The sequence below is a fragment of the Micromys minutus genome (assembly GCF_963924665.1).
Source record: "Micromys minutus genome assembly, chromosome: 1".
Classification (NCBI taxonomy): domain Eukaryota; kingdom Metazoa; phylum Chordata; class Mammalia; order Rodentia; family Muridae; genus Micromys; species Micromys minutus.
Genome location: NC_137969.1, coordinates 165,100,139 through 165,113,145, shown reverse-complemented (window position 1 = coordinate 165,113,145; position 13,007 = coordinate 165,100,139). Strand labels below are relative to the sequence as shown.

At 45.8% G+C, this 13,007-nt stretch overlaps 1 protein-coding gene across 1 annotated transcript in view; it reads right to left on the bottom strand.

The window, feature by feature from the left end:
• Nucleotides 1-13,007, bottom strand: part of CYRIA (CYFIP related Rac1 interactor A) — a 103,139-nt gene that overhangs the window by 50,427 nt on the left and 39,705 nt on the right. Inside the window, exon 2 of the mRNA XM_080917297.1 lies at nucleotides 12,472-12,612. The gene's annotated coding sequence lies outside the window, so the exon portion shown is untranslated. The remainder of the gene's footprint in view (nucleotides 1-12,471; nucleotides 12,613-13,007) is intronic.

The window sequence follows — 13,007 nt, the reverse complement described above, 5'->3', positions numbered from 1 at the left end:
AGGATGGTGGGCCCCAAATCAAGTATAATCTTAAATTCTTATACTAGTTTTATACTAGATATTTCTGTTAAATAGGGACCTTGAGTAGATGACCTTGCAATTAAGCACTTGAGCCAGTAGAGGGCATTATTGTCTCACGTAAAAAAAGAACAGTTTTTTTTTTTTTTTTTTTTTTTTTTTTTTTTTTTTTTGTATACAAAATCAGTTTGCAAAGAGAACAAAGCAGGATCCACTCCAACACCTGCAATATCATTCTAAATAATATATAGTTCCAGAGTAAAGTTTCTGAACTCAAAGCTATAACACCCAATACTTAGTGTGAACACTCAATCCTGCTCAGAAGTAATTTCAGAATCATGAGTCTTAAAAGACTACTTTGCCAGAAATAAAGTCACGATTTTGGAGAGCAGGAAAAAATGAATAGATTTAGCTGTTTGGCCCAGAAATTACGCTACCCTGCCTCCTTGGTTAACTTTTAAAATCATATTTCCAGTGAGGAAAACATCTGTCTCATGGCTGACCTGACTTCAGTTGGGAAGGAAGGGTATGAGTTGGAGAAGGCATTGCAATTCTATCGCAGGGCCAGCACAGCCTGTGTCTCCAGCTCAGGAATATTGGGATCTAGCACTGGAGAGATGGCTTAGTGGGTAAGCGCTTTCGCTATGCAAGCATAAGGACCCAAGTTTGAGTCCCTGGCAGCCCAGAAAAGCCAGTGTGGTCATAAAAGCCTGTATTGGCTGAGTGGAGCAGACCACAGGCATGCGAGCTGCGCGGCCTACCTGTAAAATGGCTGCAGGGTCAGGGAGAGACCCTGTCTTGAGAGTAAGGAAGAGAGTAATGGGGTACATGGGCTCCTCTGACCTCAGCATGGGCGCCTGAGCACATGTATGTAACACATGCATGCAACACATACACACAGTATTGATACTGGAAAAATCTTCTTGCAGAAGAAGAGACTTTTCCATTTAGAGTCTGTCCCAGACCTGTACTTATGAGTGGACAAAAGCCCAGTAGCTTCCACAAAAGATGCCTCTGCAGGAAGCTTTGGGATACACAAGAGAAGCAACACAGTCCCCAAGGAACTCCCCTGTTTAGATGAATGAACCAAGACCATGACAGAACACAACAAACAAACCCTTGAAGTTTATCTCCGGATTTCTTTTCAGGCCCAGCCCAGAAGCTATTGAGGACTTGCTGGCCACACTCCATCTTTTCCCCAGCTGCCAGGCTTCCCAGGGTGGTGTCTGCAAGCCACACTGAGCACTCAAGCGGTCTGAGTGTTTTGCCTTCCACTTTCTGCAGGGCCTGCAGACTGCTCAATCAACTGGAATGCTGTCGGGCTATTCTTTAATTCTGCTGGAAGACAGCAATTCAAGCTCCTGGTATGGTGCTGGCCCTGGGCACATTCTTCCTGGGAGTCTGGCTCAGTGGAGCATCTGTGGAACCAGAGTTCTGGGGCAAAAGCTCTGGCTTCAGCAGACCCCAAGCTGCACTCAGCCAGTGACTCTGATTCCTCTACAGAAGATGGATCAGAGCTTCGGGTCTAACTAGAGGAAGAACTTGGATAGTGGTAAGAAATAAACAGGCTAGCTGTGCTGAAGGAGGTGTCATCACAACCACGGCTACTTCAGCTTCTGTCCCGTCAGGTGGGGAATCCTATAATCACTGTCATCATACAACAGGGACAATCCGGTTCTCCTAAGTGGGTCTTCTCTCCAGTGTAGCCCCTCCATCTCTGGGGATATGGGTCTGTCACGCGTGGGGTGCCTTGCTGTTTCCTGTGGGCAGTTTTTCACTATTTGTCATTTTTAGATAGGGTCTCAGTTACAGCCCAATCTGACTGACTGTAGGGGTGAGCCACTTTACCTGACAGACAATGTGGTTTTCAGAGGTTTGTGTCTTAGTAACTTTGCTATTGCTGTGCCAAAACACCATGACTAAGGCAATTTATTATTTTTTTTAATTGAACAACTTTATTTTAAAAAACAAGGATAAATGTACAGATTTTAAAAGCATTTTTGCATAAAAGTATATGAATATATTTTTGTCAGTACTTGATTTTTTTTAAAGGTTTCATAGTATGCATTAAAATCTTACTAATTACAATGAGCATAAAGTACATGTAAAACAAGATGTAACCTGGAAATAGTCAAAGTTTTCTTGGTGTGTAAAGATTAAGCATAATGATTTTTCATCTTTTTTTTTTGGCCTTTGTTTTTCTTGAACTTCATATAATCTGTGAGTTGTTTCTGGGGTGTTCAGAGCTTTCTGGGGTTAGTATCCAATTATCAGTGACTGCATATTATGTCTGTTCTTTTGTGACTGGGTTACCTCGCTCAGGATGATATTCTCTAGATGCATCCATTTTCTTAAGAATTTCATAAAGTCATTGTTTCTGATAGCTGAGTAGTACTCCATTGTGTAAATATACCACAATTTTTGTATCCATTCATCTATTGAAGGACATCTGGGTTCTTTCCCGTTTCTGGCTATTATAAATAGGACTGCTATGAACATTGTGGTGCATGTGTCTTTGTTGTATGTTGGAGCATCTCTGGGGTATATGCCCAGAAGTGGAATAACTGGGTCTTCAGGTAGGACTATGCTCAATTTTCTGAGGAATTGCCAGACTGATTTCCAGAGTGGTTGTACCAGTTTACAACCCCACCAACAGTGGAGAAGTGTTCCTCTTTCTCTGTATTCTCGCCAGCATCTGCTGTCATCTGAATTTTTTATTTCAGCCATTCTGACTGCTTTGGACATTTGTAAGATCAAGCTTACTCCAGGGACACACCTCCTGTAACAAGGCCACACTTCCTAATGCTTCTCAAACAGTTCCACCAACTGGGACCAAGCAGTCAGCTATATGAGCCCATGGGGATTCCCCTCATCCAATCTACCACAGCCTATTTCAACCTCAGGCTACTTGGTTCTCAGTGGAATGTGGGAACCAACTGAAGGGACAATGGAGAACACATGCCTGTCATCCCATGATTTAGGAGACCAGCCAGAGCTACCATGTTTGACCCTGTGCCTTCAGAAGAAAAAAAGCAAGGGAAAAAAAGTCAATTCTTCAACGCAATATCTGCCCCTTACCACCATACAGCCAAATCTCTTCCTAGCCACCTTTACCTGAAAGCTGGTGAGATTCAGGTCTCTTTTCTGGCTCTTTCTAATTCCTCTGAAAAGTAGATTTTAAAAATTATTGTGGGGGGGGGGAATGGTAGAGGACAACATTAAGAGTCATCTTCAGAAGTGCTTTTCTAGTTAACCAATAGGCTAGATGTTGGTTGATGAGCCCCAGGACCTTTTTAAATCTGTCTCCCTTGGATCACAAGCTTATACTACCTACCCAGAATTTCTATGTGGGTTGGTTCTGGGTTTCAAGCTCAGGTCCTTATTAAGCTCACAACCAGTTTCTTTCTTCCTTCCTTCCTTCCTTCCTTCCTTCCTTCCTTTCTTTATTCCTTCCTTCCTTCCTTCCTTCCTTCCTTCCTTTCTTTCTTTATTCCTTCCTTCCTTCCTTCCTTCCTTTCTTTCTTTATTCCTTCCTTCCTTCCTTTCTTCCTTTCTCTCTCTCTTTCTTTCTTTCTTTCTTTCTTTCTTTCTTTCTTTCTTTCTTTCTCTCTTTTTTTCCCATAAAGAATTATAGCAAATGACTTCACAGTACTTTATTTCTAGTCATGAAATACAAAACACTTTTTCCCCCTCAGTTTTCTGGATCCTTGCTGCTCTTAGCCTAGTGTAGCAACCTTGACATCAACTCCCAGATTCATCACATCTGAAGAACTGCAAGCCCTGCTTCTGTATTAATATCCACCAGGTTCTTCAAGGATGGGGACCACTGCACCCCACCAAAAACTTGCAAATTCCACCATCAAACTCCCTTTTCATCCTTGTCTCCCCGGACTGCCCTCATGCTGCCTGAATTTGCATTTAGTCTTATAAGCAGGCTTATTGATTGGTCTTGCTTTGCACCAGTAAAAATGCACACGGAGACATGATAGGATCTGTGAGTGGGTCTCCAGGCTGTGTCTTGAGCTGTCTTTCCACACAGCAGCTCATGCCTTGAGCCTGAGAATGCATGACTATAGTCAGAACCCTTTCCATTATTAACGCAGCAGACTCTCCTGTCTACACACACACAGGCACACACACAGGCATGCACACATGCACACATGAACAAACACACACACATACAGATGCACATATGCACGCACGTACACACACACACACACACACACACACACACACACACACACACGAGACAGAAGTGGTACCTGGAGATCTCCCATACCCTCGACACAGTATATACTTCTGTGAGATTCTAAGGCAAAACTCTCTACATAAATCTTTGCTATAGAAGGAAATCCAGGCTGGCTTGGTGACATGTGCCTGTCATCTCAGCACTTAGGAGGCAGATCCCCAGAAAGATGATTAAGTTTGAGGTTAGCCAGGACTACCAAGTTTGACCCTGTGGCTTCAGGGGGAAAAAAAGCAAAAGGAAAAGGTCAATTTGTTCAATGCAATACTTTAAAAAAGTTAAGGAAGCAGAAAAGAACTAGTCCATTGTATGAAGCAATTATTTCTTCCAGTCCTAGCATTTTATACTCACTGACTAGGCAGCTGGGGACAATCTGAACAGAGACCAGTGGCCCAGCCCCTGGAACCTGGCCCGGGTATGAGTTGGTGAATTACCCCCAGTAGGCACCATCTTCCTCCCCCTCCAGGCCCAGCACGTTGGCATGGTGATGTCTGCGACAGTTTTCGCTTGATTCATCTCTTCCCCTTCCTTCTATTATCACTGTGTGAGATCTTGCCCCAGTAGGACAGAGAAATCCTGAGGGTAAGATCTGATGTCATGAAGGGAACAGACAAGTCTTTGTTGAGCCCTTCAAGGGTCCGGGCCAGCAGGGCTCAGGCTGCATAGGGACAGGGAATCTGCTGGAGCAGTTCAGGAGCCTAGTGCTGTAAATAAATGCCTCCTGCTGGAACCCTCTCACTTTTACATGCTATGTCCTCCTCCTCCCCTATGTCTTCCTCCTCTTCTTCCTCCTCTTCTTCTACCTCATCCTCTTCCTCCTCCTTCTCCAGCAAAGAGAGATCACAGCCAGTCCTTCAAATAGAAATAACTGTCCCACTGACTGCAAAAAAATCTCGACAGAATAGTTTCCCCTCCTGACTGGTCTTTCCCAAGCACAATGGCACCCTAGGCCTGCATCACCCTCAGCCCACCCCCTTCATCCACCACTCCCTTAGCCTACTGATTTTGTCCTGACCCTCACTCAAGCTCCACCCCTCCTCTGAGAACTTCCTTGTTCAAGAATGCTCCTGCCTCTGGGGGGGCCTAACACCATCCCTTGACTACTGATACCTGACAGGGCTTGCTCACCGTTGCTCTTGCTGTTCATTTCTGTGTGTTCATTCCCCTAGGACTTTAATCTTCTACACACAGGAGCTGGTGAATGGGCAGTCATTCAAAAGCCGAATGGCTCTGCAGCCCAGAAGCCTACTTCTAGAAGGAAATCCCAGAGGCTTTAGGTCAAAACCCAAAGAACAAGCACTAGCTGAGTACGGACTGTAATCCAGACACTGCTCTGAGCATTTGCATGCATTAACCCATTCAGGAACCGGAGCCTTCATGTATATGCGTGTGTGGCTGATTTCTAATTTTATTTCTGTAGATGCTCAGGATTCAAGAGCTTGGAAAACAGATCTATAAGTGCCCCCTAGAAATGCCACATTTTATATGAATTATGTAATGGCTGTTATTTGAACCGATCCCATCCATCCCCTAAGAGGTACACTGTTTGTAGTATGGGAATCCTGGGAAGTAGGTGTAAATGACTCTGGTAACGTCATTGAGTTTCCAGGCTGTCTGTATTCCATGTGTCTGCAAATACAGGCAGATGGTGGGCTGCCACGCCTTTGCTTCTTTGAGCTGGAATGCTCACAAGGGGTTCCGGCGAGAGGCAACGATGGTCAAGCCAGAGTCCTTAGTTGTAACACAGATGGAGCTATTCTATGTGGAAATTACCAGCTTGCCCCCACTCTCAACCCCAGGATGTTTTCCCACATTACAAGTTAGCTAATATCTCCATCCCAGGGCCAGAGGGTTGGCTCAAAAGACAGGATGATTCAGCCTCAGGGCTTACCAAACATCCCTAATATGCTTCTACCAGCTCCCAACTCAAGGAGGAGAAACAAACAGAGAGCCTCAGTGTGTCCAGGGGCCCAAAAGACAGGGCCTGAGTGGGGACTGCAACTGAACTGTAGGTTCCCCATATGGCAGTATCCCCCCACCCCCTTTAGTGTCTCCTTTCTGTGTCCTGTAATACAGAGAAATGCGACAAGGAGGCAGAACGGCTGGGGGGAAAAACAAAACAAAACAGAAAACTTTGCAGCTGAGACATTCAGATAGAGTTACTTAGGGTGTGCGATACGCGGTAGATTTGGGGAACTAAAGGAGCATATAGCAGGGCTGATCAGGAGAAAGCTCTGAGAGAACTTGCTTAAGTAACGAGGGGCATCATGGTGAGTGTGCGGTCTCCCTAGGTCTTCATAGAAACACCTGAGGAGAGTGCTGGCCCCTCCTTTCTCCCTATCAGTCTTTTTTCTGAGCATCCTCTCAAATCCTCTTGTCAAAGGAAGACCTCACTCCCTGTGAAGAAGTAGGCGATTAAAGAGGTTGGCCTGAATGCTCTCGAGAATTCACAAAGCCACGCATCCATCTGCAACCTCAGCCCATCAGGACAACTTGGATGCCAAGAAGCAAGAGCCAGGCATGCCCTTGTTGCAGGGAGGGAAACAAGTCTTAAAAGAAAGTCCATCAGAGCAGCGACACAGGCAGCCTTCAGAGTCTCACTGTTGAGTTGTTCATGGCCATGAGAACGGAAGCCTGGCTGGGTTCAGCATGACCCCATAAGAACAGCAGGCTGCGTGACATCTGGGGCTAGATCCAGCCTCTGTGTACAGTAGTGAGTTTCCTGTCCCTGGAAGCTACTGGCAGACACCTGCACAGCAAGATGACGTATCCAGAGCGTTTCCAGATCTGAGTCTCTACTGTCACTCTCTGCCGTCCTCCATCTGAGAGCATTAGGTAAGCCATACCCAGGGACACACAAAGACCTCATCTTACCAGAAACTGTTTATAGAAAGGATGACATTCACTGGAAGGGGGCATGACTCCAGGGTTTTGATGTTGGCTTCCTAAAAGATGTAGACCTTGGGTAAGCTATGTCACCAGGGTGATATTCAGTTTCTTTGGGACCCTTCCTGCTGCTCTCTCTTAATATAAAAACTGAATGCAGGGGACTGACCCTGGTGCATCTAAAGAAGCATGTAGGTGTCAAGGTTAATTCCTGCCCAGCTATTCATCTCCTGCCAACAAAAGCAATGGAAAGTTGATTTAACTAGGCTCTGTGCTAGGTTCTGGAATAAATTTAATACAATGTATGTAAACACACATATACACTCATGTACAACATGTATATATAGAATGTGCATGCACAAACCTATCTCTTATATACATAACGTATAGAGATGTATATGTCTCTTTGTCTGTCTCTTCTGTCTCTGTCTCTCTATCTCTGTCTCTCCTAGAGAAAGAGAGAAGGGTTGGTTTGCACACTCACAAAGCAGCAGCAGGTCTCTTTCTGCATTTTACCGCTAGGGAACTATAGTGCAACCTGGGAAACAGAGATGGCCACTATTGCTGCTGCTGCTACCTCTGATACTTCCTCCCCTCCCCCTCTTCCTCCCCTCCCCCCTTCCTCCCCTCACCCCCCTCTGCTCATCCCCTCCCCCCCTCTTTTTCCTCCTCCTCCTCCTCCTGCCCCTCCTAATCCACTTTCTACTTCTTTTCTTGGTGCCTCTTATCTCATTATGCTCACAGATTCCTCCATGGGGTCAGAGAGGAGATCAAGGCAAATTAGTCAATTTGCCGCTTGTTAGTCACTGTTGGGAACAGGTGGGAGGATGAGGAGGCAGCTCCTAATGGATTTTTAAAAAGCTAGTTGAGGCATGATCTTCTCATGACAAGTTCTCTCCACTCCCATCACGGAGACTTGAACGCTGGTCCCTATTTATAGACAGTGTGTCTGTACCAGGCGTACTTCTCTCCCAACTCCCAACTCCTACGCATTCTTCAATGCCCAGCTCCTGTGGACCCAACAGAGACCTTGTCGGATCTCTTCTCAGCCTGTGCACTCCACTCTGGCCATGTCCGGGTTCCTATCTAGGATCTGCTCCTCTGACTACTGGCTCCCTTGTCTCTGTCAAATAATTGCAAACTCCTTGAATATGTCCAGTTGTTGGTGGTATTCACGGGTCAAGATCGGTGCATGTCTGAAGAAGAAGACACATCATATATGTATATATATATATGTATATATATGTATATATATATTTACAAATGCATAGCTTATAAAGAGAAACTTCTATCTTGGTGTCAGTGGATAGAGGGTTAAGAGTTGGAAATCATGCATTTTTTTTTCCAACTGAAGAAAAACGTAAAGGACCTGAATTCTATCATCTCTGGCGCTATAAGAATAGTATAAATGTTAGCCAGACAGCCTGCCTATTAGAAAGAAGGCTTCGGCTCCATCCATCTCTTATAGCAACTGTTGCACCAAGACAGTACCCCAGTCCTATGAGGCCATGTAATCTATGTGACTGTGTGTGTTTATGTTTATTTGGTTACACATAAATATTCCTGTGGGTACACTGTGTGTATGTGTGTGTAGGTTCATGTATTTATGTACACAAATATTTGTGTGTGTGTGTGTGTGCAGATACATGAGCATGCGTGTGTAGCGTGTGCATGTTCATGTGTACTTGTATGCACATATTTGTGTATAGTGGGCTGTTTTGTGTGAGTGTATGTGTAGGATACAAGGTTCTACTAGTCAAAAACTGACCACTTAATTTTCTGTTTTTACTGTTCAGAGACAGGATTTACCCCTGTCTTGGAACACACTGTGTAGGCTAGGCTTCCTGGCAGGCAAGTCCCATGGACCATCTGTCTGTAATCCGGCACCGTTGAGATTTTAAGAGTAGGTCACTACATCTGAATCTGTTTCACATGGGTTCTGGATATCAAACTCAGGTCCTTGTATTTGCATGACCAGCACCTTGGTGATCGGGTTATACCTCCCCAGCCCCAGCAATCCATTTTTGTTTAATGTCTGTCAAGTGCACTACACAGTCCACAGATAAGTTCAAACTACCTGGGCTGGCCTACGAGGTCCTATTCTGACAGCTCTTCCTCTGTAGAGGGTTCTCAAATTCCAGCTGCAGCCAGTAGGAAAGCAGGGTCCACACGAGAGCCAAAGCTATTGCTCCTCTTGCTCCAGGCCCTAGAGATCCATCATGTCTTACCATGAAAATGTGGCTTCCCTACTTTTTACGTGTTGATTTCCGGACCTGGTCTGAGAGGAAAAGGACCCCCAGGGAGCTTCTCCACTCTGGCCTTTGGTTGCACCGGGTCTGACTCAGAATAGCCTTTTCGTGGCTTCCCCAACACCTTTTTGGCCATACTGCTAGTAACTTGGTGTTGCACACTCTTGGGCCTGGTGAGCCCACAAACAAGCACGGCGTGGGCGCAGACTCTAATCAGCAGTTCTGCTGAGGACTGGACGTAGGTGCTGACTGAGAAGAACATCCAAACATTTATGGAATGAGCTGATCTCCCCTTGCTTGGCCTGAAGGCAAGTCCTGGCAAAAGCCTAGTGGGTAAACAAGCTCTAGAAGTACTGGTAGACATGATCTTTGGGTGGTTCTGGGAGGGGATAAAAAGCAGTTTTGGCAAATTGGTTCTACTCTGATCAGATTAGTGTGACTATTTTCTTGAAGAAGTTCTTCACAGAGCTATGAAGGAACACCCTTAAGAAGACGCCTAGGGCCAGGGACAAGACTCATTCATCTCCAGGCAGAGCCCAGAAAAAGGCTCGTTGAATGAATGACTAATAAATACTCCATTAGGTGAGAGCACTTATCTTGTGTCTATTTATGGATGAGGCTTTGACACGGAACTGGGGGAGAGAGAGGAATGGGGAAGGCGATGTCAGCCAGGACATAAACACTGCAGTCCTGACAGTGGCCTTCAAGGATCCTCATTACCTGCCCACACGTTCCGTTCCTGCCTTCACCTCCTTCCACTCTGCCTGCACCCCTCCGCTCCAACCCCCTCTCCCTACTTCTAGCTGCAGAAAGGTCAAGCACAGTCCCCTGGAGCCTCTGTCTCAGCAGTTCCTTCTCAACTCATTATCCCTCATCTCCGGATCCTGCCTGCCGGGATCAACCCTTGTACCCATCCTCTCCTGCACAACCCATGTAGCAATACCTGTTCAAGGACAGCCTGACCCCTCTGGCTCAGCTTTATTTAGCTATTTTTGTTTGCTCTGTGTTTCCCATTGGGCTGAATGGGCCTCTGTAATGCTTATCCACATGCTAATCATTCCTGATCCCTGGCCTTCCTCAGATGCCAGTTCCCTGCAAATAGGAACTTTGTTTCATCTGCACTTTTATCCTCAGCGCTAGGAGACACCTGCCTGCTGCATGCCACATAACACATGCTCTACAAATATTTGCTGAAGGAATGGATGGCTGGGGGGGGGGGGTGGCAAATGCCCCTAGCAGCTAACAGACAAGGACAATCTTCTGGAGGAGACTGTAGTTGGAACTGAACTTTCTGGCAGAGTCCCAAATCAGAACACCTGCCCCACACCTCATGGTCCTACCTCTGGATCATAGGCACGTGCTGATTGGAAGGGAAGAGATTTCCGGAAGGGAGAGAGTTTATAATTGAAAGGTCAGGGAACTAAGGATATGTTCAAGGGTTGGGAGAGGGGTGGGTCTTGAAGTTGCATATAGCAGACAGTAAGCTTTCCAAATGGCTAGGCTGGTGAGGATGCCATGGCCCAAGCCAAAGAGAAGCCTTGAAACCCAAAATGGGATGACAGCCTCTTCTTTAACTGCTGGGGACTGACTGATGTTGGGGACAGCGTCTGCCCACAGATTATAGGCACACAGTTCACAGAACCCATTATGGGGCTAGAGCTGTGGTTAAGTACCTGTGCAAAAGTTGGGTGGAGAAAGGACCTTTGCTGTGGTTGACTGGAAGGAAAAAAACTATGCCAATGAAGTGTGTCCTTCAGTCCTCACCAGCAGCTTCAGACACACTGTCCCCTTGAGAGACACAGGCTCAGTAACTTAGCAACAGTGTAAGAAGAGCCACATAGTCAATACACAGAGCTGAGTACCCACTAGGCTCGCTCTAATTCACAGCTTACAGCACTGTTCTCGCACTTTGGGATGGTACCACAGCTCAGGGAGTACTATAGAGAGAAAGGACAGGAGGAGGAAAGGGAGGCAGGGAGCCCAAGGCTAGGCTATTCATTGAAGAACCAACAAGAAACAAGTATGGAGCTGAAGATTCTGGGACCTGACCATGGGTCACCTTAGTGGTCACCTGACTCAGCTCTGTCCTGTTTTATGCTCATAACCTTCTTCTAATTTAGCTTTTAAGGAATCTGAGGACTGTTTCTGTAAAAAAGAGCTTCAGCACAAAGGGTACAGACAGGTAATGCCTTTCCCTGTAATAATGTTGACCTCAGCCTCCCTAATCTTGCCATGCTGTGACCTAGGTCCACCTAAGAAAGATGTGCTAATAAGTCAAGTCCAGAAAGCTTAAACCCATAGATCTTTAGTCAAATGGTGGAGCTTGTCAGCCCACAATATATGTAAATTTGATGAAGAAATTCAAATAGACTATAGGAACTCATAGGAAGACAAATCTGTCCAATATTGGTGGGGCTAGGTAAGGGACAGGGGTGTAAGAGAAACACACATGTAATCAGGAAAGGGGCAATGAGAAAGGCACACACACTATAGCCTGTGTTTTACAAGTACTCTTGGATGACACCTTCATGAACTGCACCTCTCCCAAAAAGTATTGTAAATAGGATGCAAACCAGGCCTCTCACAGGACATTAAATCCTACCTCGGGAGGCTGCCTACCAATGAACTTCTGCTGGTCTAAATCTGCTTAGCCACTAAATGTAGACCGGGCTTCAGCTGTGCTTCATCTTAAATGGGTGATACAAGGGGAAGTAACTAAAACCCCAACTCTCATATGCGCCTTCCCTGTGCATCCTGCTAATCTCCTGCTTCATGCCTAAATATTCCAGACACCCAGAGAGGCACAGACACCATTGAGGATACAGCTCACAAAGCCCAGAGACCTCAGACCACTTCCTAATCACAGCTTCCTCGGAATACATGTCAATTCTTACTTATGTCCCTTTTCATTTGGTTTTTCTTGAGACACAGTGTTAGGAGCCACAGCTTCTAATCAAAGATGGCAAAGCGAACTTTGTACTTCCGAGTGTCGCACAAACCTGCACATTACACGCTTCCCACTGAAATGCTAGTTTCCTCTCCCAGCTATCCTCAAACACAGCAGTTCATTACCTGGAAATATCTCCAGTGGTTGTGTGTCACCAATCCAGACTGAAGGGACAAGCCAGCAGAGCAGCTATGAGGCCACAGGAAGGAGCTCTTCAAATCAAGTCTGTGCTCCCTGAGGGTCTCAGTCCTTACGGGTGTGGTACTCTGTAGAAAGGGAATCAAAGTTGTGTTACTATGACAGGCAATTTCCAGGCATTCTCCCATGACAATACAGTTCTTAAGCCAAGCACAGAAGATCAGGAGTGGACGATATTCAAAGACACCCACGAGATAAACTTGCCAGACTCATTCATTCTGTAGTTGGGGAAACTAAGGCTCAAAGATGAAAAAACGGCATCTTTCAAAATCATCAACTTGGGGAGTCAGATCCAGATTTTGAGGGTTGGAGATTCTGACTCTCTGGCAACTGGAACTTTAAACTGTAGCCTCATGGTCAGGCTGGCTGAAGAGTGACTGCTGGTTGTGAGTGGGAAGGCTTTGACTGACTCTGTGCATGCATGTTCACAAACATATGGGAACACCTGTGTGTACATGTGTTG